General features: G+C 38.0%; 1 long non-coding RNA gene across 1 annotated transcript in view; it reads left to right on the top strand.

Annotated features, from left to right (window-relative positions):
• The window catches only part of LOC137100595 (uncharacterized), a 115,854-nt gene extending 92,010 nt beyond the window's left edge, over window positions 1–23,844 (top strand). The window contains exon 3 of the long non-coding RNA XR_010910934.1: window positions 23,766–23,844. This is a non-coding gene — a long non-coding RNA (uncharacterized lncRNA). The remainder of the gene's footprint in view (window positions 1–23,765) is intronic.
• The last annotated feature ends 1,207 nt before the right edge of the window (window positions 23,845–25,051 follow it).

Below are 25,051 nucleotides of genomic sequence, written 5' to 3'. Positions count from 1 at the left end.
GAAAACAGAAATAATTTTGATCTCAATCTTCAAACAGTCTGCTATTTTGTCCAGAATCTTAAATAATAAATAGATCGAACAGCAACTGCTTTATTACATTTAGCTGTTTTGATCATAACTGCATACGTGTACACTGTATTTATTACCACAGAGAATAATAATTCAGACACACAATATTAAAACCTTGATTTGAATATGTTTATCAGAAAACTTGGTCTACAACTTCCTTTCTGCTCTTTCCTGCACTTGCATCTGATTATATGCCAACATTTTCCTGATAGGAGTTCGCTGTGATGTTTTGTCCTTGACTTACATTTTTGCTGGCTTGTACCCCACTTGTAAGTCGCTTTGGATAAAAGCATCTGCTAAATGACTAAATGTAAATTTAAAGGTAAAAAAAAAAAGATCAGCCAGTCAGTGAAACTAAAAAAAAAAATCACCAGAGATCAACATAAACAACATAAGGGGCAAAAAAGTAACACAAACAAGAAGAGAAGATGCTGATGTTGTGGCTTGTGACTGCAGGTTTTAAGGTTTTTACGAGAGTTTAGTTTTCTTTGCATGTACAAATAATTCAGTCATTTTTAAAAATTATGAACAAGCAACATGTGGCAAAGAAAATGTGATGATCTGATTAATTAATATAACTATAAAAAAATAAATTAAAATAATTAAATTAAGGATTGCAAAACGTGGTGTGTTTCTCTTTGGGGAGGAGGAGTCAATGCAAAACTCTTATCTCATGCATCTCTACATATGTTAGAGTGAAACACAGGGACAGACACACAGAAGACTGAACCATCGTCCTTTACAATGATCAGGCCTGATTCTTTGGTTGTTGTCCTCTGCCTTTTTAGTGTAATGTCTGGTAAGGACAATGCATTTTATAATTACCAACATATGTGGATAATATGGATGTGATGAAATTGATACTATAATGATGTGTTAACATTTCTACAGGTACTGAGGGTCAAACACTGACTGAGTCTGAACCAGTGGTTAAAAGACCTGGAGAATCCCACAGACTGACCTGCACATATTCAGGGTTTGGTGGTGAATATGCTAAAGTTTGGATCCGACAGGCTCCTGGAAAAGGACTGGAGTGGCTCGCTTACATTAGTGGTGTCGGTGGCATCACTCGCTACTCTAACTCAGTCAAAGGCCGGTTCACCATCTCCAGGGACAGCAGCAGACAGCAGGTGTATCTGCAGATGAACAGTCTGACAACTGAAGATTCTGCTGTTTATTATTGTGCTCGAGACTCACAGTGACACAGGAGTTGGAAACGCTGTACAAAAACTGGCCATATTTTTTGAGTTTTGAATGTTTTTTTAAAGCATTTTGTTTTGTTTACCACATAAGTATTTTCTGCAATTTCAAAAATGACAAACAAAAATTTAAATTTCACTTTCTTTATCCTCATAATGACAGCAACAGATTCTCATTCTTATCTTAGCTTCCAAAAACCTACAAAACCGGCTCCAGCAAAGGTGTATTTGGTGCAAACAGTGTTTTTAGTATCTGTTTAAATGAGTTGCACCTCCCAGAACCTTAGGGTTTGACTTCCTATGTTTAATAACTTTTCGGTGCCAGAAAACATGTGATTCAACAAAATATTCTGTTCTGAGGTGATATAAGAATTAAATATAGTTAAACAATAGTAATTAGTGTTACATGTTTCCTTTATAAACCAGCAGAGGGGGGTAAATGCAAACATTAAAATAAATGACCCATGTATATAGTAGCAGGAAAACATTATTGCAGTATAACATTTACACAGGATTAGAATTTAAAGTTAAGCTCAAATGTGATTTTTGTTTTGTTTTACATCTTTTTTACATCTTCACTTTACAACTGCTAATGTCCAACTAATTGCATACAAATGCAACTGTTCAAGAATATAGCAAATCAACTATACTCATATGGAAGAGAAGTCTCTGTGTGTGTGTGTGTGTGTGTGTGTGTGTGTGTGTGTTTGTGTGTGTGTGTGTGTGTGCGTGCGTGTGTGTGTGTGTGTGTGTGTGTGTATGTGTGTCAATGACCTAAATGGTTTGACAGCTTGTACAAAAGGCTGAATCACATAAACACATAAACATTGCACTCTTTGTTTATTTTTTAAGACTCATAATTCATTCAGACTAATGGAGACACTCTTTATTGGCATGTTATTAGTTTTTCTTTAAAACACAAGAATATAATATCCGATGTAGCAAAGCTTATTGTTTCCTTAAAACTCCCTCTGTCAAACCTATAGAGGGAGGTCTGTGCAAACATTTTGTTCTAAATAAACTCAGCAGCAGCAGCAGTAGCAGCAGCAGCAGCAGCCGCAGTGGCAGCAGCTGTCATAGATTGTGGAAAACTCAATGAACTCGACAGCATGGAATCTATGATTTTCTGGTGTTATTTTCTTTAATGTCTCTTTTTAACTATTTTTTCTTTTACTGAAATAAAATATAATTAAAATTTTTGTAAATTACACATTTGAGGTGACAAGACCTGGAGAGAAAGTGAAGATGTCCTGGGTCATATCTGGTTATAGCATGACGAGCAGTTCGTGCTGTACTACATTCACATAATCACACATAAACACATACAAAAGCAATTAATAAAATAAAAATGTCAATGCTATTTTGCAGATCATTGTAAATTGGTTTATTATAATTATGTTAAATTTGTCTTCGTCTGCCTCTCAGAGCACAGTAGAATTATGAAACTACTTTGACTGCACATGGAAAGTAGTGGGGAGACTATAATTTCAAAATAAGATAAAACCTCTAACAATTAAATAGGAAATTATCATTTGCATGATTGTGCTCTTCCTTCTGTTTCCGGACAAGTGAAGGAGGAAAGTGAAGCCTTTGACTTTGTAACTAGTGAAATAAGACTCACCACCCCCCAGATGTGGCCCTGCCCAGCCCCCAAAGGCCACCTTGGTGAAGGTCCCAAGCCCAGAAAAAATGGGAGGCTTGCGGGCAGGAAGGGCATCTGACTTAAAAACACAAGCAAAATCAAAGTGTAGAACGATGATCTTTGAATGAATTATGAATTTATTACAATATGCAAATATAGGTTATTCATAAGGAGGTGAAGTGTGTGTGTGTGTCAGTGAGAGGACAGAAGAGCTCCCATCAGTTCAGCTTCACCATCAACCATGTTCTCTGTAGCTCTGATACTGCTGCTGACAGCTGGATCCTGTGAGGAGCTTTCAGTGGATTCTCACTAATAAACACATTAGAAACACTGAAGATTCACATGAATGATGGAGATAATGTTGATTTCTGTTTCCACAGGTGTGAACGGTATTGATCTCATCCAGCCAGACTCAATGGTTGTGCAGCCTGGACAGATTGTGTCCGTCACCTGTCAGGTCTCTGGTTATTCTCTGACTGATAACAGCTATGCAACAGGTTGGATCAGACAGCGAGAAGGAAAAACATTGGAGTGGATTTTTCATCAGTGGGGTGGAGGAAACTTTTACAAAAACGATGCTCTGAAGAACAAGTTCACTTACAGCAGAGACACTTCTGCAGGAACAGTGACTATGAAAGGACAGAGTCTGCAGCGGGAGGACACAGCTGTTTATTACTGTGTACGTCGCCCCACAGTGACACAAACCACCAACAGACCTGTACAAATACCCAGAAACACATGTTCCAAATGTGAGTTGTGACTTGTTGAAGAAGTTTGTCAGTGTTTATTAAATTCATTGAATGACAGAGAAACCTACTTGTTACTGAGAGAAAGAGAAAGTTTATTTGTTTGGATCAATAAAAAAAGTGACTTATACTTACGTTTTTATTGATTTAATACAAGACACATTTCAAGTTTTATTCCAATGTTTCTGTATTTCAGTGTCTAGAGAAAACTAGGTGTGTATCTTGTCTCAGTTCTTATGGGTCAATAATAACATATATAGAGACAGTCAAATGCCCTCTGAGTATAAACTGATCAAGGTGCAACATACTACTAGATACATATATGTTTTAAATTGTGTCCTGGTATGGTAGAGACAGCCACTTTAGGAAAATATGTGTGATACATGTCCCTCTTTAAACCTGTAGAGGGAGGTCTATGCAAACTTTTCCTTCTTTATAAAGACGTCAACAGTTTGCTGAACACTGGGACACGTTTTTACCCTTATCACACACTGAGCAAAGAGCACTGAACATTCACCAGGTTTGACATGACACAGTACTACATTCACTGGATACGTCAGAGACCAGGAAAAGCTCTGGAGTGGACTGGGAGGATGGATGCTGTTTCAAGCTCTGCCACCTATGGCATCCTTTCAAAGTCATTTCAATATGACTGAAGATGTGTCCACCAGCACTCAGTACCTTGAGGTCAATAATGTGACAACAGAAAATTCTTATTGTTTTCTCCTGTGCTTGAAAACACTAATGATAAAACAATAACTATCCTGTCTTCTGTGTATTCTATGACTGTGTCTCAATGGAGCAAACCTCATTGTCTTCCACCTCTGCTTATGTGTCTGCAAAAGACACACACTTTAACATGATGCACTATAGGACAGGGCTGCTGCTGTTAACTCTCTGGTGAACAGGTGAGGAGTTTTACTTATATCAAATTGAAATATGTTACTTTTTATTTCAGCATATTAATGCACACAGAACATTGTTTCATGTCTTCAGGAGTTACGGTTAAACAGATTTAAAAAATCCTACTTTCTTATCGGGTTGATTGACGATCTCACATGATCATTGTCATTAGTAGTTTAGAAAACTAGTTTACGTCTTTAGAACCATATGGATGTGTTTGGTAATTTTAACTGAACAATACAAAGCAAAGACGCTTGACAGTTACAAATCGTCGCCAAACAGAAACATTTGCTTCATTGGATGATGTTCAATGTCTCTTTTACAACAAATCTGTTTGGAAAAGTTATCAGGTACTTTTTTTTTTTTTACCAAAAACAATACATTTTCTGCACATAAAATTGAAATTTTAGTTTTTAAAGTGTGTTTGTCTTTCTTTTTGTAATTTGTGTATTAACTAGCAGCTTGTGTTTTGAATTAAATGCCATAAGGCGAGACACCCAGGACAGGCGTCAAATCTATCCCAGGGCCAACACAGAGAGACATACACACAAAGACAATGGTTCAGAGTCACATCCACAGGCGATTTACAGTCACCAATTAAACTAACATGTCTTTGGATTGTGGGAGGAAACTGAACCACACAAGACAAGAGAGGACATGCAAACTCCGCACAGACCTTATACCTGTGAGGCGGCGGCACTAACCACTCCACCTCTGTGCTGCCCAAGAGAGAACAGAGATGAACATGAACCAACTATCAGTTCCATGATTCACAAAAGCACATGGACTTAAATATAGGAAGTTGACATTTTCTGAAGAAATAAAATGAGGTAGACAACAAATATATATATAAGGTTAAAATATTCTAGTCAAAAGGCGCTTCAAATGTATTTATATGCAATTTAGAGCTCGGAACTATCCAGACATTAAATTAATTAGGCTGCATGGCAAAACTAAAGTCCACATGTTGTCCAACTCCCTCTTACCTGTGAGGAGGAGTCAATGCAAAACGCATGTCTTACACTTCTACTTATGTGTCTGAGGAGGACAGAGAGCAGTGGACATTGTTAAACAAGATGGAGTACAAGACAGGACTGCTGCTCTTAACTCTCTGCTGGGCAGGTGAAAACACACCTTTATTTGAGTTTGTCCTAATGACTTTTTGGCACATGCTGTTGACAACTTAATACTTGGTATTCTTTCTTTTTTTATACTCACAGGTGTTGATGGTCAGACTCTGACAGAATCTGAACCAGTGCTTAAAAGACCTGGAGAATCCCACACACTGACCTGCACAGCCTCGGGATTCACTTTTATCAGCTATGGGATGGCCTGGGTGAGACAGGCACCAGGAAAAGGACTAGAGTGGCTTGCTTACCTCGATAGTTATGGTAGCTACAAATACTACTCTCAGTCAGTCCAAGGCCGGTTCACCATCTCCAGAGACAACAGCAGACAGCAGGTGTATCTGGAGATGAACAGTCTGACAACGGAAGATTCTGCTGTTTATTATTGTGCTCGATAGTCACAGTGACTGACGTGGTTCTAACAGCTGTACAAAATCCTACTTAACTCATCATAACTGTGTCAGATCTGTTGCATAGCTGTTATCAGTCAGAGAATAACCAGAGTGTCATATTTGCCTCTCGTGTAACTAAAGTGAGATTCCCAGATGTGGAGTCTTCACTGAATACAGTCCACTCTGTGTGTGAATAGTAACTTTGATCATGTGTCTAGAAGCAGTAACTTCAGCTCCATCTGTCAGTACGAGTTCATCTCTGCAGTCAGTTGATCTCAAGGTGAACAGGAACCTTGATGCAGCTGTTGTGTATTAATGTAAACAGAAAGTCTCACTGTAAGTGAGCCTTTGTTTTTTATGAACCTAATATAAATATTTTTAACTGGAAATGATGAGAAGAATGGATGAAATATTGAATTGTTGTTTTCTTATTAAAGCTTAAATTTAAAGCTTGAATTATTTTTTTTACATTATCAGAACACGTGTTATATTTTATGCTTTCAATAATTTAAGTTAATACGTTTTTTTTATATATAACTTCAGCCATTTGTAAGAAATGCAAATCCACTGTTTTGCTCGATTGTTTTTTTATTAAAATATGCAAATTTGCATTATTCATAAGGAGGTGAAATGTGTGTGTGTGTGTCAGTGAGAGGACAGAAGAGCTCCCATCAGTTCAGCTTCACCATCAACCATGTTCTCTGTAGCTCTGATACTGCTGCTGACAGCTGGATCCTGTGAGGAGCTTTCAGTGGATTCTCACTAATAAACACATTAGAAACACTGAAGATTCACATGAATGATGGAGATAATGTTGATTTCTGTTTCCACAGGTGTGAACGGTATTGACCTCATCCAGCCAGACTCAGTGGTTGTGCAGCCTGGACAGACTGTGTCCATCACCTGCCAGGTCTCTGGTTATTCTCTGACTGATAACAGCTATGCAACAGGTTGGATCAGACAGCGTGAAGGAAAACCGATGGAGTGGATTTTTCATATGTGGGCCACAAGTGGCTTAGTTCAAAACGATGCTCTGAAGAACAAATTCCGCTTCAGCAGAGACACTTCTGCAGGAACAGCGACTATGAAAGGACAGAGTCTGCAGCCTGAGGACACAGCTGTTTATTACTGTGTACGTGTTAGTGCCACAGTCACACAAACTCACAAACCACCAACAGACCTGTACAAATACCCAGAAACACATGTCAGATGTTCTACATGTGAAAATAATAAAGAAAATATTGTTAATGTGTCATTATGTAAAGAAACTTTTCCTACTGGTAAACAAAAAAACAGTAATATAAACAAACTTTATGGATTTTTTGCTGTTTTTTTCAGTTTTATTTCTAAACCAGTCATGTCACATAGTGACAGTAACCGTGTCACTAACAGCACTGTAATTTCAAGAATAAACTGATAAAATGTCAAGAGAACCACCCTCTGCCAGATTGGCAAGGTGAAAGGAACCTGCTGCACAATTTTCAGCACAAGGAGAAGTGATCAATTCTGAAAACCTATAGAGCTGAAAAAAGCTCTATAATCATTATTAATGGATTTTACATATTTTATTATTATGTACGTTTAAGCTAGTGTCATATTATGTCAGAATAGAATTTTGTAGCAGTTGTAACCAGGCAGATTTTCCTACATTTTCCAAATGTGCCACCCTGTTTTAAATGTGTGCCCCACTCTGGACACAACAAAATAATTTCTAGTGTAAACTCCATATTTCCATCCAACTGTACATCAGTGTGATTGTTTTCTTTGCAGGTAAGTTGTTTCACGTAATATACTTTATAGTGGAGGAGATTAGATGTACTGTAATGTAACATTCATATTAGCAGTCTGATACAATTTGGACACAGGTCATGCAGCTTGTTTGTCACATTTCACATGGAAACAGCATTTTACCTTTGGCCATTTTCTCTTTTTGCTCTACACAGTGTGAAACACATTAAACTTTTAATACCAGCTGATCAAAACAACACACCATGCAGTGATTGTGTTTCCCCCATCTGCTGTAGGGACAGAAACATGGACGGGTGTGTTTGGCACAGTGGACACAGTTTTTCCTAGCTGACTAATCAAAGACGGTGTGTCTTTTCGTGGTAGCCTTCGTTCCCAGTGCAGTGAATGCAAATCTCACACATGTCAAACTCAGCACAACATGCCATGGAGGAAAATTTGTGTGCACCGGTTCACTTTGAGCACTGCTGTAAGTATGTTAAATATTTATTTTTTAACTGCTTTGAATAAAACTTGTCTACATGAATGTTACCTGGTTGTGTTGTTGTCAAGTCAAACCACATTCAACATTCAGAAGACAAAACAAATCTGATACATTTTATTTTACACCAATTAATCCAAGCATGTTAGAAATGAATCCAAATATCACAGTTTCACCAAATATCAGCTGTTTCCTCCCAATGAGGAGGAGTCAATGCAAAGCTCAGATGTTTTCCATTTCTTCTTGTTTATCTGCAGAGCAGAAGACCGACACCAGTGGAAACACACTTTGACATGATGGACAAAATGATAGCGTCGCTGCTTTTAATTATCTGCTTGGCAGGTGAAGAGTTTGACGGATCACAGTTTCAGATAATACCCATCTGTGCTGATTACATGTTTGGCATGAAGTTCTAGCTTTTGTCTTCACAGGTGTTGATGCTCAGACTCTGACAGAGTCTGAACCAGTGCTTAGAAGACCTGGAGAATCCCACAGACTGACCTGTACAGCCTCTGGATTCACATTCAGCAGCTACACTATGCACTGGGTCAGACAGGCTCCCGTGAAAAGCCTGGAGTGGGTTGCATGTATCACTCGGCCTAGTGGTACCATCATTTACCCTCCATCAGTTCAAGGCCGGTTCACCATCTCCAGAGACGACAGCAGACAGCAGCTGTATCTGCAGATGAACAGTCTGACAACGGAAGATTCTGCTGTTTATTATTGTGTTCGAGACCCACAGTGACTGAAGTTGTTTCAACAGCTGTACAAAAACGAACTTGTTGTGAGAGGAATCATGTTTCTTATATAATTTCTCTCTTAAAATTAAATAAGACGTTTTTTACATAAGTGTTCTACACAGTTTATTGTTTTGAAACAGTTTTGAAAACTATGTGCTGGTTGTTGGGCTTGCTTTTATATGGATTTTATTTTTTGTTGTTACTTTTCATGGTGAGACATTTTATTCTGATTTGCTGTCTATTTTAAATATGAACCTGCTTGTTGGATGACGTTCATTGTTTCTTCATCTACAGGAGTTTGTGGTGAAAGAATGGACCAGTCTGACTCTGAGGTGAAAAGACCTGGAGAGACGGTGAAGATGTCCTGTGTCATATCTGGGTTTGACATGACAAGCTACTATATTCACTGGATACAACAGAGACCAGGAAAAGCTCTGGAGTGGATTGGGAGGATGAATGCAGGTTCAAACTCTGCTATCTATGGCAGCTCCTTTCAAAGTCGTTTCACCATGACTGAAGACGTCCCCAGCAGCTCTCAGTTCCTAGAGATCAGTAGTCTGACAGTGGAAGATTCTGCTGTTTACTTCTGTGCTCGAGAGACACAGTGACTGAAGACAGTGGAACAGCTGCACAAAAACATTCACAGTCAACAATTCACCACATGCAGAAGTTTGACTTAAGTATAACTATAAAGTGATGAAAACCATAAGTGATATAATATTATTTCATCTCTCCTAATTATATTTATAACTGACTCATCTTTGCCACATTTATAATGAAAAAGATTCAAAAATAAAAGTAGAATGATAATTAATAATGCTGAATAAAGTTAATTGTATGATGTGGTGAACAGAATAAAACTTGTTATGGTGTGTCAGATGTTTACATTTTATGATAATAAAGTAATATCAAGGTGTTGTTTATATTGAAAAATGTTTTACTAAAATTAATCTTAAACAGACTGGAAAGAAATCTGAACACCAGGTTTGAAGGACTGAACTTATTTCACCTTTTCAACAAAAACCTACAGTCAAGTTGTTTCCTTCCTGTGAGGAGGAGTTAATGCAAACCTCAGACGTCTTCAACCTTTATTTATTGGCTGCAGCGAGGACGAAATTAAACAGTGGACACACAGTTTGACATGATGGACTGTAGGACAGTTCTGCTGCTGTTAACTCTCTGCTGGACAGGTGAAGAATTTTACCATTTTCAAATTGAAGCAGCTTATCTTACATTTAGCATCTTAACTTATAGAAGACTTTGTTTTGTGTCTTTGCAGGTGTTGATGCTCAGACTCTGACAGAATCTGAACCAGTGGTTAAAAGACCTGGAGAATCCCACAAATTGACCTGTACAGTCTCTGGATTCACATTCAGCAGCTATGCTATGCACTGGGTCAGACAGGCTCCTGGTAAAGGACTGGAGTGGGTTGCATTCATTGATAGTGGAAGTGGCAGTGCTAAATACTATTCTAACTCAGTCCAAGGCCGGTTCACCATCTCCAGAGACAACAGCAGACAGCAGGTGTATCTGCAGATGAACAGTTTGACAACTGACGATTCTGCTGTTTATTACTGTGCTCGACACTCACAGTGACTGAAGACGTTTGAACAGCTGTACAAAATCCTACTAAACTCAACTCATCATAACTGACTTATAGATCATAACTATGTCAGATAATTTTTGTCTTTACCTTTTTATGTTCATTTTACATTACGTTTGTAAAAAAAAAATTAATCTTTTTGAATGCAATATACACTTTTCTAAAAACATCACCTAAGGAAGCTGCTATAATTTAAAATGATGCCTACATTATTACAAAATATAGCCTGTAAACAATGTCAGGTTGGGATGCAGAAGGCCACGGGATTGAATCCCACCCCACCAGGTGTGGCTTCTGCCCAACCACCGAGCCTGGATAAAACGAGAGGGTTGCGACAGTGAGGTCATCCGGCATGAAAAACTCATGCGAAATCAACTTGCGGAACATGTCTTACCCTGTTGACCCCTGAAGGGACAAGCCGAAACCCCTTAAATTGATCATCTGTAAGTAATATGAAATCCAAAGTAAATTGTGATATGAAAAATAACGTTGCATTTTTACACATAAAGACAAAGAGTCTGTGTCATATTTCTCTCGTGTAACTAAAGTGAGATTCCCAGATGTGGAGTCTTCACTGAATACAATCCACTCTGTGTGTGAACAGTAACTTTGATCATGTGTCTAGAAGCAGTAACTTCAGCTCCATCTGTCAGTACGAGTTCATCTCTGCAGACAGTTGATCTCAAAGTGAACAGGAACCTTGATGCAGCTGTTGTGTATTAATGTAAACAGAAAGTCTCACTGTAAGTGAGCCTTTGTTTTTTATGAACCTAATATAAAATTTTTTAACTGGAAATGATGAGAAGAATGGGTGAAATATTGAATTGTTGTTTTCTTATTAAAGCTTAAATTTAAAACTTGAATTATTTTTTTTACAGTATCAGAACACATGTTATATTTTATGCTTTTAATAATTGAAGTTTTTTTTATATATAACTTCAGCCATTTGTAAGAAATGGAAATCCATTGTTTTGCTTGTTTTTTTTTTGTTCCTGCGTCTTACTGAAAAAACACAACGAGTATAAATATTAAAATATGCAAATTTCCATTATTCATAAGGAGGTGAAGTGTGTGTGTGTGTGTCAGTGAGAGGACAGAAGAGCTCCCATCAGTTCAGCTTCACCATCAACCATGTTCTCTGTAGCTCTGATACTGCTGCTGACAGCTGGATCCTGTGAGGAGCTTTCAGTGGATTCTCACTAATAAACACATTAGAAACACTGAAGATTCACATGAATGATGGAGATAATGTTGATTTCTGTTTCCACAGGTGTGAACGGTATTGATCTCATCCAGCCAGACTCAGTGGTTGTGCAGCCTGGACAGACTGTGTCCGTCACCTGTCAGGTCTCTGGTTATTCTCTGACTGATAACAACTATGCAACAGGTTGGATCAGACAGAGTGAAGGAAAAGCAATGGAGTGGATTTTTCATCAGTGGGGCACAAGTGGCTTAAGGCAAAACGATGCTCTAAAGAACAAGTTCAGCTTAAGCAGAGACACTTCTGCAGGTACAGTGACTATGAAAGGACAGAGTCTGCAGCCTGAGGACACAGCTGTTTATTACTGTGTACGTTACCCCACAGTGACACAAACCACCAACAGACCTGTACAAATACCCAGAAACACATGTTCCAAATTTGAGTTGTGACTTGTTGAAGAAGTTTGTCAGTGTTTATTAAATTCATTGAATGACAGAGAAACCTACTTGTTACTGAGAGAAAGAGAAAGTTTATTTGTTTGGATCAATAAAAAAGTGACTTATACTTACATTTTTATTGATTTAATACAGGACACATTTCAAGTTTTATTCCAATGTTTCTGTATTTCAGTGTCTAGAGAAAACTGGGTGTGTATCTTGTCTCAGTGCTTATGGGTCAATAATAACATATATAGAGACAGTCAAATGCCCTCTGAGTATAAACTGATCAAGGTGCAACATACTACTAGATACATATATGTTTTACATTGTGTCCTGGTATGGTAGAGACAGACACTTATGAAAATATGTGTGGTACATGTCCCTCTTTAAACCTGTACAGGGAGGTCTATGCAAACTTTTCCTTCCTTATAAAAGACATCAACAGTTTGCTGAACACTGGGACACGTTTTTACACTTATCACACACTGACACTGACAGAGCACTGAACATTCATCCCAGGATGAAAAATACCGTTGTATTCATTTTATCATTTGTCGTTGCTCTTCATGGTGAGACATTTTATTCTGCTTTGCTTCATTTTTTATTAAATGCTAACCTGTCATTTCTGAATGGTTTGCATGACATTCAATATTTCTTCATCTACAGGAGTTTGTGGTGAAAGAATGGACCAGTCTGACTCTGAGGTGAAAAAACCTGGGGAGACAGTGAAGATGTCCTGTGTTATATCTGGGTTTGACATGACAGACTACAATATGCACTGGATACGACAGAGACCAGGAAAAGCTCTGGAGTGGATTGGGTGGATGAATGCAGGTTCAAACGATGCTAGCTATGGCAGCTCCTTTCAAAGTCGTTTCACCATGACTGAAGACGTCCCCAGCAGCTCTCAGTTCCTAGAGATCAGTAGTCTGCCAGTGGAAGATTCTGCTGTTTACTTCTGTGCTCGAGAGACACAGTGACTGAAGACAGTGGAGCAGCTGCACAAAAACATTCACAGTCAACAACTCACCACATGCAGAAGCACTTTGACATATCCACTGGATGTGTTTGACTTAAGTATTATTATAAAGTGATGAAAACCATAAGTGATATAATTATTTCATCTCTCCTAATTATATTTATAAGGAAAAATTAGAATGATAATTAATAATGCTGAATAAAGTTAATTGTATGATGTGGTGAACGGAATAAAACTTGTTATGGTGTGTCAGATGTTTACATTTTATGATAATAAAGTAATATCAAGGTGTCGTTTATATTGAAAAATGTTTTACTAAAATTAATCTTAAACAGACTGGAAAGAAATCTGAACACCAGGTTTGAAGGACTGAACTTATTTCACCTTTTCAACAAAAACCTACAGTCAAGTTGTTTCCTTCCTGTGAGGAGGAGTTAATGCAAACCTCAGACGTCTTCAACCTTTATTTTCTGGCTGCAGCGAGGACAAAATTAAACAGTGGACACACAGTTGGACATGATGGACTGTAGGACAGTTCTGCTGCTGTTATCTCTCTGCTGGACAGGTGAAGATTTTTACCGTTTTCAAATTGAAGCAGATTTTTTTACATTTAGCATCTTAACTTTTAGAAGACTTTGTTTTGTGTCTTTGCAGGTGTTGATGCTCAGACTCTGACAGAATCTGAACCAGTGGTTAAAAGACCTGGAGAATCCCACAAACTGACCTGTACAGTCTCTGGATTCACATTCAGCAGCTATGCTATGAACTGGGTCAGACAGGCTCCTGGTAAAGGACTGGAGTGGGTTGCATTCATTGATAGTGGAAGTGGCAGTGCTAAATACTATTCTAACTCAGTCCAAGGCCGGTTCACCATCTCCAGAGACAACAGCAGACAGCAGGTGTATCTGCAGATGAACAGTCTGACAACTGAAGATTCAGCTGTTTATTATTGTGCTCGAAACTCACAGTGACTGAAGACGTTTGAACAGCTGTACAAAATCCTACTAAACTCAACTCATCATAACTGAGTAATAGATCATAACTATGTCAGATAATTTTTGTATTTACCTTTTTATGTTCATTTTAAATTACGTTTGTAAAAAAAATTAAATCTTTTTGAATTCAATATACACTTTTCTAAAAACGTCACCTAAGGAAGCTGCTATAATTTAAATTAATGCCTACATTATTACAAAATATAGCCTGTAAATGATGTCAGGGAGGCTTGGTGGCTAAATGGCTAGAGCATCAGGTTGGGATGCAGAAGGCCACGAGATTGAATCCCACCCCACCAGGTGTGGCTCCCACCCAACCACCGAGCCTGGATAAAACGGGAGGGTTACGACAGTGAAAAAGTCATGCGAAATCAACTTGCGGAACATGTTCTTTCGTGGCGACCCCTGAAGGGACAAGCCGAATGTGACGTGTTCGCACCATCGCTGTCATTTCCATGGTGACCAACTGACACGAAAGTATATTTATAAGGAAAACATTTGCGAGATCTCACTAAAGTTAATCTTTTTTTTGGGGGGGGGGTTTTTGGCCCATCCCAGGCTCTGTACAACACATACACTTCTTCTGGTTCTGTGAGATTAACAGGACAGAATCTGCAGCCTGAGGACACAGCTGTTTATTACTGTGCACGAGTTAATGCCACAGTGACACAAACCACCAACAGACCTGCACAAACACTAGCAGCTGGCTTCCTTTCACTTTGAAATTGGTGCCACTATTTGGTCAAAGCATCAACCTGTCTAATACCAAATACCTGTGAAACTAATGACAAAGCCGTCAGACTCATCAGTACAATATAATGTTAGTTTGTTAAGATTAAGTGAACTGGTCAACATGACCAACATTATACCTGCTTATCATCATCACATCAGTATTGTTAATGTGAGCATGAGATGTTACACTGAAGGCACAGCTGTGAGCACACATAGCATCAAAGAGCTGGTCGCATGGTTGTGGTCTCATCACTGCTGACATATGCAAAACTACAAACCAGCCACTGCAAACTTGTTTTCATACTGTCACCCTGTTTGCTCAGTTACCAAATAAGTGAGCATATAGATAAAAAATGGTGAATAATAAGTGTCTTGTACAATGTGCAAAAGTAAATAAATTCTCTGTGTTCAAATCAAATTTAGAGGGGAGTCCCTCCTTTTGAAGACATGAACACATTTTAAAAATGACTTACAGGATGTTCTTAGTTATTGCTCATTTTTTTCAATGAATGCACGTCATAATTTTCATTGCAGTGTTCATTTTTTTCCATTTCCACGTTTTCCATGGCAGACACTTTCCTAACAGCAGTATTAATGTCATTATAAGCAGTGATTCTTAAATCATAACATTTACCTAATGTGTTAATATAGAATTGTTGTCAGTGCACTTTACACCCAGAGATTCATTTCTTTAAATCACACACTGCTGTTTCACAAATCCAAAGCTGGCACGTATTTGATAAAATGTGAGAAAAACAAACAAAAACAAAATTCATCGACTACTTTAATTATTGGCTCCAATTATGTTCAATGCTTGAGTCTATGCAAACTCACTGATGTTTCCTGTTACTCAGCTATAAAAGCTTCACATCAGACTGTCTGTGGACTTCACATCACGTCACTGTAAACCATGTTCTCTGTAGCTCTGCTGCTGCTGTTGGCAGCTGGATCCTGTGAGTCTCTCTGGATTTAACAAAGTCATGAGTTCTTTTACTGCATAACTTGATATTTCATTTAATGTTCTTCTTTTACCAGGTGTGAAGTGTGAACAGTTGACACAGCCAGACTCTGTGACTGTGCAGCCAGGTCAACGTCTGTCCATCACCTGTCAGGTCTCTTATTCTGTGGGCAGCCACTACACAGCATGGATCAGACAACCGGCAGGGAAAGGACTGGAGTGGATTGGGATGAAATATACAGGAGGCTCTTACTATAAAGATTCATTGAAGAACAAGTTTAGTATTGATGTGGTCTCTTCCAGCACCAACACAGCAACTCTAAATGGACAGAATATGCAGCCTGAAGATTCTGCTGTGTATTACTGTGCCAGAGACCCCACAGTAACAAAAACCATCAGTAGAGCTGAACAAAAACCCCTCAGTGTCTGAACACTTGTTACATGAAGCCACCAGAGGAGGAGCCCTCAGACCACGAATGATTTTATGACAGAACACAGTTAAAAAGATATGCAACTAATTTGTTTTTTGGTGATATAATTTAAATTAATCCAACATTTTAAATCTAGATTAAGCACATTACAAAGTGCATTACAAATTACAAATTACAAAGTGACCAGTTAGTTGATACATCAATGTGTATGTGTATTGAAATTGTATGAGACTAAAAATGAAAATTTTGCTTTACTTTAGCTTTGATGGCACATGTTTATTCCGCATTGCATCTCGAAAATTAAATATATGATTTAGAAATGCAGAGGCTGTTCATGTTGAAATGCAAATTCACTCACTGATGCACAATCTCCACCCATTCTGCCTGCACGTTATAAGCTTCATATCAACCTGCACAGTTGCAGACTCAGTCAAGTTTGAACCATGACAGCTGCAGAAAGTTTCTTCCTCTTGGCTCTGGTTTCAGGTGAGTATCCAGCAGACAAAGGGAGTGTGGGATGTCTGCTCCGGTCTTCTAAATCCTGTGTCTCTTTCAGTCCCTCACCTCCTCAGAGCCTGTAGTCAGCAGACCTGGACAATCAGTCACGCTGTCCTGTAAAGTCCAAGGCCTTGCTCGAGTGGCTGCACTGGATTCGTCAGAAACCAGGAAAAGCACTGGAATGGATCGGACGCATTGATAATGGAACTGGCACAATATTTGCAGCGAGTCTCCAAGGCCAGTTTTCCATCACCAAAGACACTTCCACAAATGTTGTGAATTTAGAGGTGAAGAGTCTGAAACCAGAGAACTCAGCAGTTTATTATTGTGCAAGAGAGTCACAGTGACACAAGAGACTAGAAAGCTGAACAAACACTTAACAACACCGAACTCTGGATGAAAATCACTGAAGAGTGTCAGGATTAAAAAAAACATGAATGATGGTCAATAAATAAAATGAGGCAAATAATATTGATAAAAATTAATTAGTGTGGGTTGAAATGTTAGCAAAGACTCATAAAATGAATGTTAATAATCATAAGGACTTAAAATGTGTGAGAGGACACATCAGTCCAGCTTCACCATCAACCTGTTTTCATATTATGTTAAGCGGTAAAAATGTTAAGAAGTAGAAAACTGAAGGTTTATCTGTTTTCAGATGATGTGACTGCTGTGTAGTATCACTTTGAATTTATTGGATCCAGTGAAGGAGGACGACACAGACAATTCAGTAATTAAAGAAACCAAACATATTTGAAAAAGACAAGTTAATATACTAATATACTGATAAGAATCTGTAGCCTGAGGACACAAACCATATTTTCTTCTATTAGTTTTCTTCTGTTATTGTAGAAACAGGCATGAAAATGTATCAGTGTCACATGTTCCCTTTTAAAAGCGGTAGAGTGAGGTCTCTGCAAACTCTTCCTTCCATATAAACACTGAAAAAAAGGTTGATTACAGAGCAGGAACTATGGGTTTTACTGTTTGTTGTTACTATTCATGCTGAGACATTTTATTCTGCTTTGCTGTCTATTTTAAAAGAGACTGACAACAGAAGATTCTGCTGTTTACTTCTGTGCTCGAAGTCACACACTGTGACAGAAGACAGCGGAGCAGCTGCTCAAAACCGTTCACAGTCAACAGAAAGAGAAATGTGACCTAAGTCACATCTGGGTTTTCTCAATAGCTGTAAAAGCACTTTAACGTGTCCGTGTTAGCTATTTTTTTGCAAGTGGATAAAATTATAGTACGTGTTGTAATATGATGTTACATCTCTCAGTCAGAGCAGCACATACTGTCAGTAATGCTTCCATTTTATCCTGGAGAAGTCAGAAGTGGAATCCAGAACACTTCTGTATACAGCTGTAAGGTCTCGTATTCAAACTTGTTGCCTGGTTGGGGTTTTTCTGTGTGAAGTCTTCATGTCCTCCATGTTGTTGTGTGGGTTTCTGGCTCCAGCCCACAATCCACAGACATGCAGTCAGGTTGACTCCAAATTGCTTGTAAATGTGAAAGAGAGTTTGAATAGTTGACGGTGTCTATGTGTCAACCTCCTCCAATGACAACTGAGACCAGCGCCAGCTTTCCACAACACTTAATAATAAGCATGATGGATTCATTTGATTTTACATTGCTCAATAATAGGCAGAGCTTATTAGTTGTATTAGTTTATCAGTGCAAACCATATTGCATCAAATTAGAAAGGTTAATGTCTTAAATTTTATATTCAATTATATTGGTCAGAAAAACACTGTATTTTGTACTTAATAGTTCCCAGTATAGTGTGCGATGAGAAACTGTTCTCTTGTAACTAATTTGAATACAACAAACATCTTGGACACTAAAACTGAGATAAAATGTTTGTTTCTAAAAATCACATGGTGTTGTTATTATTACTGAATTATATTTAACACAAATTAATCCATAACAGTCAATCAGAACACCAGAGTTATAGGAAACTAAAATTATTCACCACTTTGACTAAATACCTGCAGTGCAGTTGTTTTTTCCCTGTGAGGAGGAGTCAATGCAAAACACAAATGTCTTCCACCTTATCTGTCTGCAGAGAGGACGACAGAGAACAGTGGACACACAGTTTGACATGATGGACTACAGGTTAGGGCTGCTGCTGTTAACTGTCTGCTGGGCGGGTAAAAAGTTTTACTGATCTCTAATTGATATAGTTTGTTTTTAATTTAACATCTAAACTCACATGCAGTTTTGCTTTGTGCCTTGACAGGTGTTGATGGTCAGACTCTGACAGAATCTGAATCAGTGGTTAAAAGACCTGGAGAATCCCACAAACTGACCTGTACAGCCTCTGGATTCACATTCAGCAGCTACTGGATGGTCTGGGTCAGACAGGCTCCTGGAAAAGCACTGGAATGGGTTGCGAGTATGTACGACAGTTCTAACATCGGCTACTCTTCCTCATTCAAAGGCCGGTTCATCATCTCCAGAGACAACAGCAGACAGCAGGTGTATCTGCAGATGAACAGTCTGACAACTGAAGATTCTGCTGTTTATTATTGTGCTCGACACTCACATTGACTGAAGTTGGTTGAGCAGCTATACAAAATCCTACTCTTACTATGTCCCTAATGTCCATAAGTCTTCAAGTGTTAGAAATTATAGCTCTATTTTTATTTTTTAGAGATAACATGTATTTTTTAAAAGGGGAGGGGGGATGGGGGTTAAAGTGAACAATATTAAATAAAGTTGCTTCCATATTTAAACACACATTTATCCATGTTTGAGTTAAATATACAAATGAAACAATAAAAAGTTAGTTTTTTGGACACATTGTTAAACACCTTTAAACAAACCATTAGAGATAAATTGTCTGAATAAGACAGATGTCTCAGCAACAACATGAAATTTACACACTGTAACTTGGTTAAACACTGTTTTTCCACTAGTTTAATTTGAATATCTAAAATATTTTTCAGGTAATCACATAAGTTTTAGAGGCTCCACATGTCTGTGTATGGTTTGTCAAATATCTACACTGACAAATGAAAAGTTTTATTTAAGCACAACTTCAAACCTCGAACCAACCAGAACAAACTGTCACAGTGGAAACTGCAACAATTATTAACGGCAATGAAGAATAAATATAAACAGCCATGAAGTAAAAAGATAACAAATGATAACTAATCCACATTTATACAGAATATTTTATGTAACTCATTGTATAGACAAAACTTTTTAGGGACATTTTGAGTCTTCAGAGACACTTAAAGCTGATTTTTCTCTCCTCTATCACTGTAATGTGACAGTTACAGCAGCTCATCCACTAACTGATCTCAGAACTATGATAGATAAGGACTGAATAACATCTCCACATTAACATACGTTTGGAGCATATTTTAAAAACATGTGATAACTTGTGTGAATGAAATGGCTTAAATTTTAGGTAAAAGTCATTTCATGGAACAGTTAAGGTTCAAATGGTTATCAAAATAAAATAATATAATTCTTAGTTAAAACTTTAAACTTCAATCTAACTACAGGAGAAGGCTTGACTGTACAAAATCCCACTGGGTTGATAGACTCCTACTATCTCACAAAGGGAAATGTCCTTAAGTCTTTACGTGTTTAAACATTACAGCCCCATTCTTATCTTTGTAAACATTTTTTGGGGAGAATCAAAGTGAAAAATATTAAACAAAGTTTCTTACATGTTTAAATATACCACTAAAGACAAATCTATTCTGTGGTGGAAAATATATTTAAAGTAAAAAATAAAAATAAAATAAAAATAAAATGTAAAAAAGAGACTCATCACCTGAACAACACAGATATTTTATCAAAAACATTAAATTCCACACACTAAATGTCACTTAGTTAAACATTGTTTTTCCATTAGTTTTATTGTATTAAGTTTCAGTTGCTTCACATTTATGTGGATGTCGAACATCTACACACACTGAAACATTCAAAGTTTTTCTAACCACAACTTCAAACCACCAACCAACCAGAACAAACCCCAGTCTCCATTCCAATAGTTAATAACAACAATAAAAACTAAAAATGAATGTATAATCATGCAGTAAAAAGATGTTCAATACTGTTTTACAACTATGCATTCACACACAATATGCAATGTAATTCACTGTTTACCTACAGTTTAGCTACATTTTTAGCTTTTAGAGAAACTTAAAGCTAATTTTTCTCTTCAATGTCCCTAATATGACAGTTACAGCAGCTCATCCACTAACTGAACTCAGCACCATGACAGATAAGGACTGACTAACATCTCCACATTAACATACGTTTGGAGCATATTTCTAAAAAAATGTCAAATGTGAGACTTGTGTTAACGTATTAACTAACGGCTTTAACTTTCAGTTAGAATGTAAATTAATTCAAAGCACATTTAAAATTTCAATTTAAATTGTTATAAAATTTAAAAAAACATAATTGTACAAGTTTGTAAAAAAGTAGTAAAACCTTTAACTTCAATCTGGCAGCTACAGGAGAAGGCTCAACTTTACATCTATATTTAAATGAGGGAATTATATTATCCCACAATATGCAAATGTATGTTATTCATATTCAGGAAGTGAAGTGTGTGTGTGTGTGTCAGTGAGAGAACAGAAGAGCTCCCATCAGTTCAGCTTCACCATCAACCATGTTCTCTGTAGCTCTGATACTGCTGCTGACAGCTGGATCCTGTGAGGAGCTTTCAGTGGATTCTCACTAATAAACACATTAGAAACACTGAAGATTCACATGAATGATGGAGATAATGTTGATTTCTGTTTCCACAGGTGTGAACGGTATTGATCTCAGTAGAGACATGTCTGCTGGAACATTGACTATAGAAGGACAGAATCTGCAGCCTCAGGACACAGCTGTTTATCACTGTGTATGTTACACTACAGTGACTAAAAACACTTACAAATGTGCAGAAAATAAGCAGAGACTGACAGTATGTGATTGAACCACATAAACACAGATGTTCTAAAAGTAATTATTACAGTTTTATCAACTGATCATATATTGCTGTATATTGTAATGAGTAGAGACAGTGAGGATTTTTAATGACTAATAATCTGCACTTACAGCAGTTTTCTACCTCATCTGTTCCCAAAGAGCTTTACACTGCTTCTCAATCACATTCATCAGCCCAGATTGACACACAGTTTTACTCTACATATGTAAATGTATCTGTTCCTGTTTGAACCTGCGGAGGGACGTCTATGCAAAGTTTTGCTTCTTTAAAAAGTCAACTCTAAATCAACAACTCTCACACAGTTGGTGACAGAATCGTGGCAATTTCAATTAGACAGCAGTAGAAGAGAACTGAACTACAGTGATAATCAACAGAATGGAAAACACAGTTGTGTGGAGCTTATTACTTGTTGTTACTGTTCATGGTGAGAAATATCACTCTGCAAATGCTTCTAACCACTGAGTTTAAATTACGGGGAATGAAAAGTGTGGTTTTCTTTTTACTTACAGGAGTTTGGAGTGAGATCAAAATGGACCAGTCTGACTCTGAGGTCAAAAGACCTGGAGAGACAGTGAAGATGTCCTGTGTCATAAATGGATTTGTCATGAAAAGCCACTACATGCACTGGATACGACAGAGAGCAGGAAAAGCTCTGGAGTGGATTGGGAGGATGAGTACAGGTTCAAACTCGACAAACTCGACATGACTGAAGACGTCCCCAGCAGCACTCAGTACCTCGAGATCAAGAGTCTGACAGCAGAAGATTCAGCTGTTTACCTCTGTGCTCGACAAAGCACAGTGACTGAAGACAGTGGAACAGCTGTTCAAAAACATCCACACATAGGAAGAAGTGATGTGATCTCAGTGACATCTGAGTTTTCTCAACACCTGCAAAAGACTTACACTACTTTATTCCTAGAATTACCCAGCTAATATAGCAGTAAAACTCGATATAACTTTTTTTTCTATTATTATTAACACATGTTTTGGTGTCAGATGTCTGAGATAAAAATACAAATGTATCATTAATCATACGGTTGCATTACTGTAAACACAACAAACACAAGACTGAGTTTAACTCAACACATTCACCAAAAGTCACCAGTCCAGTTCCTTCCTGTGAGGAGGAGTCAATGCAAAACTCAGGTGTCTTTTTATTGGACTTAATAGTGCCCAGTCGTCCACGGACCACAGGGTGAGTGGTTCGATCCCCGGCCCCGGCTATATGTCGAAGTGTACCTGGGCAAGACACTGAACCCCTAACAGCCCATTCCCCTCCCCAGCTGTGCAGTGCCAGTCCAAGCCCGGTAGAAATTGGGGAGGGTTGCGTCAGGAAGGGCATCCGGCGTAAAAAAAAACTGTGCCAAATCAACATGCGGACATTGATCCGCTGTGGCGACCCTGACCTCACGGGATAAGCTGAAAGGACAAAAAATAAAAATAGTGTGCGATGAGAAACTGAGACTTAATAGAAAAATGTGTTCTCTTGTAACTAATTGAATACATCTAACATCTCAGATACCAAAACTGAAATAAAATGTTCATGTTTCTAAAAATCACATGGTGTTGTTATTATTACTGAATTATATTTAACACAAATTAATCCATAACAGTCAATCAGAACACCAGAGTTATAGGAAACTAAAATTATTCACCACTTTGACTAAATACCTGCAGTGCAGTTGTTTTTTCCCTGTGAGGAGGAGTCAATGCAAAACACAAATGTCTTCCACCTTATCTGTCTGCAGAGAGGACGACAGAGAACAGTGGACACACAGTTTGACATGATGGACTACAGGTCAGGGCTGTTGCTGTTAACTGTCTGCTGGGCAGGTAAAAAGTTTTACTGATCTTCAATTGATGTAGTTTGTTTTTATTTTAACACCTAAACTCACATGCAGTTTTGTTTTGTGTCTTTTGCAGGTGTTGATGGTCAGACTCTGACAGAATCTGAACCAGTGGTTAAAAGACCTGGAGAATCCCACAAACTGACCTGTACAGGCTCTGGATTCACATTCAGCAGCTATGCTATGCACTGGGTCAGACAGGCCCCTGGAAAAGGACTGGAGTGGGTTGCTTATATCAGCACTGGCAGCAGCTACATCTTCTACTCTCAGTCAGTAAAAGGCCGGTTCACCATCTCCAGAGACGACAGCAGACAGCAGGTGTATCTGCAGATGAACAGTCTGACAACTGAAGACTCTGCTGTTTATTATTGTGCTCGACAGACACAGTGACTGAAGTGGTTTGAGTATTTGTACAAAAACCTACTGGGTTGACAGACTCTTACTATGTCATGTAGTTAATGTCCTTAAGTCTTTAAGAGTTCTAGCTCTATTCTGATTTTTAAGACAGATAATATTTTATCAAAATTAAAGTGAACAACAAGAAAGACGATGAAATATTTAGTAAATACTAATAAAAGCTTTTTATCAGTCTCCTCCATCCTTATTGATTCTCACTGAAGACAAAGCAACATCCTGGCAGCCAGCTCCATCTTCTTTGCTGTGGTTTGCTCGGGCAGCAACATGAAGGTGGCAGATGGTAACAGAGTGGACAAACTGATCAGGAGGGCTGGTTCTGTTCTGGGGCAGGAGCTGGACACTTTGCATGTTGTGGCTGAGAGGAGAATATTGTCCAATCTCGTCTCAATCCTGGACAATCCCTCCCACCCCCTCTACTGTGTGCTGGCTGAACAGAGGAGCACTTTCAGCCAGAGACTGATGACGGTCAAGTGCTCCACACAACAACACAGGAGATGCTTTCTCCCAGTGGCCATTAAACTGATCAACTCATCCCTCTTGTTTAAAAAGGAGGGGGACTGAATGGTCAAAATGGACAAATAGTATTGTTTTTTATTTCATTTATGATTTTTATTGTATTTGTTTACTCCTCTAGCTGGGGTTTTCTTACTTATTGATCAGTAGTTTGTACTTGTACTTGTTCATTGTCTTGGTTTGGTGGATGTTTTTTTCTTTCTTTTCTACTTTTCCCACAATTTCTCTATGGGATCAATTGTTAGAATCTTGAATCTTAGAAAACAAAAATGAGAATTACAACACATTTCCTCTATGACTTTAATGTATAACATTGCTGCTTTTAGGAGCTTTTTCTCTTCAATACTGCACATATCTGCATTCGTTCTTGTCATGTTTTTCTTTGGATCTGTTTGCTTCAATCGTCATTTATCATGATGAATCTTGAGTCTG

Source organism: Channa argus, chromosome 15 (assembly GCF_033026475.1).
Source record: "Channa argus isolate prfri chromosome 15, Channa argus male v1.0, whole genome shotgun sequence".
Taxonomy (NCBI): Eukaryota; Metazoa; Chordata; class Actinopteri; order Anabantiformes; family Channidae; genus Channa; species Channa argus.
The sequence above is the reverse complement of the archived record's forward strand: the minus strand, read 5'-3'. Positions and strand labels throughout refer to the sequence as shown.